This window comes from Ctenopharyngodon idella, chromosome 17 (genome assembly GCF_019924925.1).
Source record: "Ctenopharyngodon idella isolate HZGC_01 chromosome 17, HZGC01, whole genome shotgun sequence".
Taxonomy (NCBI): Eukaryota; Metazoa; Chordata; class Actinopteri; order Cypriniformes; family Xenocyprididae; genus Ctenopharyngodon; species Ctenopharyngodon idella.
Genome location: NC_067236.1, coordinates 31,413,422 through 31,418,606, shown reverse-complemented (window position 1 = coordinate 31,418,606; position 5,185 = coordinate 31,413,422). Strand labels below are relative to the sequence as shown.

Here is a 5,185-nt window from a genome sequence, read left to right as displayed (position 1 = left end):
GTTACTTTGTATTTATTTTCATTGCTATCCAGGAGAAACTCTTGAAAAGAAATCTCATTTACGGAAAAAAATTCAAGTTTTGGGTTTTTTCGTTTCTCTTAAAGTAAAATCTGTTTGGTCTGGATGACTGGGGCTGCCACTATTAAAAATATTATGAATTAAATTAATTAGATAATATTTTCACAATTATTAATGTAAATACATTTTCCAACAAGACATTAGGGCTTTTCACACTGCGCTTAACCCGGGTGACCGTCATTCTAAACACCGCTTTTAACCCCGGGTAAAGGAGCATTTCACACTTGTAATTCGGATGCGGGGTTAGCACTACTTTTTACCCGGGGTTATGAAACGCTGCTCTGAAGCAGGGTTTAGTCTGTGCCAGTAGTTTATTTTGTAAACTATCTCTTGAACAACCTCAGTCAGGATTTATTTTTCTGTTTTTACTGCTCTTAGGGCATAAAAAAAAAAAAATTGAAATTTAATTTTTACACACATTTTTCAAAGAGATTTCCAGATGTCTTGAGTGGACAGCATGTGTTTATGGTTTAACCTGAAGAGATACTGTCTTAAACAAACAGTAATAACAGCAATATTGTGTGTATTTAACAAACTAATCAATAAAATTATATAAAATCATGTGAAAACTATAAAGTATAAATGTGAAATATTGAAAACGCAGTTGAACTTCATACTTGGCGTATCTTTGATAGAATCACGTCCTCATGTTCTGATATCAGAGATCTCTAAACCTGTCAAGGTAAAACTGTGGAAACTCAATTCAGATGCTCCTTCAGTGTACCAGAGTATGTCCATTTACCCTTATTATCTGATTATTCTGATTATGTTCAAGATGGACACATTTCTAACAGCTCTCCTCTGAGAAAACCTCAGGTGTTTTCAATCTCATCTGAAATGAGCAGTGTTGGGGGTAACGCTTTACAAGAAACATACATAATGTAATCAGATTACTTTCTGATGTTAATGCAAATGACATTCTAATAACACAAATACATTTATTTCTTTTCATATTCACATTTTCCAACATTTCTGTGGATATAGCATTTCACCAACATTCGCCAAAATATAAGCTCAAAGATTTGAATGTTTGAAATTTAAGAATTTTCAATTTAATTCAGTTCTCATGTATTTGTATAACGTGCTTCACAATACATATTTCAAAGCAGTTTTACAGAAAATGCACGTCAACATTACAATTTAGATTAATCTGTTATCAGAGGTGACTGTGTCCAAATTATGTAATTTCAGAAATGTACATATACAAATCACAGTTAGCTATTAATTTAAACATAATTTAAACAATGTATTAATTTAAGGCAGAAACAATGAGCTCATTGAAGTAATGAAAACATGTTAACAATGATTAAGATATATAGCAAAATTTGAAATGATTTATGTTGATCCGGAGTTTGGTTCATCTGAAGTCTTCGCAGGGGTCAAGGGTCATCTCTTCACAATTTTAAACAGGAGTAGGCTATTAGTATTGAGATTTGAAGTGTAAAATCAAACAATATTTAGGTCCTTAATGATCAAATATTCTTTTTTTATTATTATTTCACAGGACAGTTATAATTGGCAACAATAATATATTTACATCATCATTTTTAAAATTAGAGTTAAAACAATAATATAATATAGAATCATAAGAATAGGCCTATTACAACTAGGCTTACCAATAGTAGGCCCTATACTCTCCGCCCTATATATAAATAATTTAAAAATAAAACGCTGACTAAAAAAAGGTTCAGTATTTCATGTTTATCTGCATGTCAGGAAGGTTTGGGAGTTACAGAAGAACGTGTAGCGCTGAGTGTTGCTGTAGAGAGAAAGAAGATCTCGATCGCCCTCTGGAGGAGAAAGGAGGAATAACGAGGCTGAGCTGTCCCTTCCCGCACTTAAAGCAGACAGAAGACAGAGAGAAAGAAAAATGTAAGAAAATAAATGAAGCAATGCATTTGAAAGGATAAAGGAACAAGCAACCGAGCAAAGCCATGGTGAAGTGTGTTATGTGAGTAGTGAAGCTAAAGCAAAAGCTTACAGCACCTGGTATTCCCAGGCGGTCTCCCATCCAAGTACTAACCAGGCCCGACCCTGCTTAGCTTCCGAGATCGGGCGTGCTCAGGGTGGTATGGCCGTAAGCGAATAGTGCAGCCAATAGCGAGCTATTTAAAGAAGACAGATAGACTGGCAGCTATAGATATACATAATAAATCAATGTTATGGCAATGGCACAAAATCCTGTGAACGGAGTTCAAATTTCATTGAAGCGAGAATATTTTTTGAAAAAGTCATGAAAACACTTGAGGGGTAAAGGGGTCTGTGTCTCTCAGCTGCAGCCCGGGACGTGATCAATGCGGTCCGAGTCGTGTAGGGGTGCTGCCGGTGTGTCTTCTTTAAATAGCTCGCTATTGGCTGTAACACTCGCTTACGGCCATACCACCCTGAGCACGCCCGATCTCGTCCGATCTCGGAAGCTAAGCAGGGTCGGGCCTGGTTAGTACTTGGATGGGAGACCGCCTGGGAATACCAGGTGCTGTAAGCTTTTGCTTTATCTTCACTACTCACATAACACACTTCACCATGGCTTTGCTCGGCTGCTTGTTCCTTTATTCTTTTAAATCCATTGCTTCTCTTATTTTTCTTAAATTTTGCTTTCTCTCTGCTTTAAGTGCGGCAAGCGACAGCTCAGCCTCGTTATTCCTCCTTTCTCCTCCAGAGGGCGATCGAGATCTTCTTTCTCTCTCTACAGCAACACTAAGCGCTACACGTTCTTCTGTAACCGCTCGTCTCCTCAACTTACACTAAACCAGAGCTTCACAAACCTTCCTGACATGCAGATAAACATATGAAATATTGATTCAGTCAGTGTTTTATTTTAAAATTATTCAGATGTCCACTTGAGTGGACAGCATGTGTTTATGGTTTAAACTGAAGAGATAACTACTGTATTAAATAAACAGCAATATTGTGTGTATTTATCAAACTAATCAATAAAATCATGTGAAAACTATCAGATCTATACAAAAAAATATATATATAAATGTGAAATATTGCAAACGCAGTTAAACTTCATTCAAGTTGAACTTGGCGTATCTTTGATGCAGTAGTAGCGTGTGTTCCCACCATGCAAAGCATGCAATTGCATGGGGCCCCGCGATTTCTCCCTAGGGGATCCCAGTGGTGTAGTCTACGTGATATGCAGGTATACGCCGTATACCCACTAGGAAAGGTCAAGGATTTCCGTGCACTTAAAAAAGCGCGAAGATACGTAACCATCCAATAAATCACAATATGGTTTGTTGCTTTTGACATGAAACAAAGTCTCATATTTCTCAAAGTCTCAAGTTTCATATTTTCCCATTTTACTTTGGAATAAAAAAACAAATACCGTTTTGGCGCTCTTTAATGTGTCGTGACCGGTCGTGACAGATCGCTGTAGTTAAGCGGCAGCCTGACGCGCACGTGAACTGATCCTCTCCTCCGCTTTAACACCAGTTACAGCGCGAAATAAACATGAATGAATCTCGAGATATGATAAAAGATACAGTACAACTTAGGCTACCAAAATCCATATCATGTCTCGTGTAATCGCTTAATCAGTGTTCAACCGCGGAAAGAGGTAGGCTAATAAAAAAGCTAGTAAACAAACAAATGTAACGTCACATTTACCTCAGAACAAACATATTCAGTGACCATAAACTGGTTAATCAGCTAGAAAAAGGAGCATTTAGCTAAATATATGCACCATATTACATATTAATTATAATTTTTAATGTTCTTTAATCGCTTATATTATCCATGTTTGAATACATCCATCAAGTTGACAACCACCATTTAAATGTTTATATTTTAAAAAACGAATTGGAGTAGAAATAATTTTAAAGTAGGCCTATTATAACTTTATTATTATAAAAATTTCCTTAAGTGTAATTTAAGTTTGTAAACAAATTGGTTTGTTTTAACCTTCAATATTAATGTAGTACCAACTGATATGTGTATTATACAGCATTAGTTGAGAGATTTTTTTTCTTGAGAAAATTTGCCATGTACTGACCTGATATACAGTATATCCAAAATAACTGATATCGAATCGAATTGCAAGTTAGTAAATCGAAAAAAGAGTCCAAACAGGGTGATATTGTGGTACATTGATAAGCCTCATCTTTCCATTGTTAATAATAGTTGCAACTTGCACTCTTAAATTTGCATTGAAAATTGCCTAAAACCTCCAGGGACCATATTCATATAACATCTAAGGATAAATGTAGATCTTAACTGGCTGAGTTAGATGGTGATTGACACTAAACAATAGAAAATCAGTCCAATCACTTCAGCTGTAAATGTCATTGGATGTTAAAGTCTTGTGTTGCTTATAATAAATTGACAAGTTGATAACACACACATAAGCAGTCAGAATGCTCTCAATTACATGTAGCTTAGATCAGATTCATACTATATGCATTAGTGAGTGTGGCGGTGCTGATGGGGTGTCGCAGAGAGACTGATTCTTTGAACTGCTTCTAACGAATCGTTTGCAAAACATTGAGAACTGAGGTGAAATTAAATGTATATTATGAGAAAACAAAAGTGTTTTTTGACCTTGCATGCATGTAAACCTGTTGTAGGAGACTCCCAAAACAATAATAGTGGCACTTTAAGGTCGTCGATGTCCACACTCAGACACAACAACCTGTCGCTATTATCCATGGATCGTGAACTTGCAGACTTTTTGGACATTGAGGAAATAAGTGCACTTTTCAATTCAAAGCCCAGGAGTATCCAGCTTGTTTTGTAAATTTATGCCAGCCAGCCCTGGGGGGTATTCCAGAAAGCAGGTTATGTGACATACCTGGGTATGTTTAAGAATAAGTAAGCGGATAACCTCAACTTTCAGTTCCAAAAACGTTGGTAAATTTCAGGATATGTAAGTAGCCATAGCAACTTTCTCTCTGAACATAACCTGCTCCGGAGCAGGTTATGTTTAGGGTTAGTTTGCTTAAGAGGTATTCAGATGCGTGCTATATAATTAATATAGTTATATTAATGTAACTAAATTTTTTATATAGTTACAGTTATATATACAATAATACAATATTATATTATACAATATATATATATATATATATATATATATACACAGATAAAATAAAGCACTATTATAAAG

The 5,185-nt window shown here is 35.7% G+C and overlaps 1 non-coding gene and 1 pseudogene across 1 annotated transcript; one reads left to right on the top strand and one right to left on the bottom strand.

Annotated features, from left to right (window-relative positions):
* Positions 1-2,052: 2,052 nt before the first annotated feature.
* Positions 2,053-2,161, bottom strand: LOC127499234 (uncharacterized; annotated as a pseudogene).
* Positions 2,162-2,444: 283 nt separating this feature from the next.
* LOC127499233 (5S ribosomal RNA) lies at positions 2,445-2,563 on the top strand. Its single transcript, XR_007926077.1, has one exon. It is a non-coding gene; the product is annotated as a 5S ribosomal RNA (ribosomal RNA).
* The last annotated feature ends 2,622 nt before the right edge of the window (positions 2,564-5,185 follow it).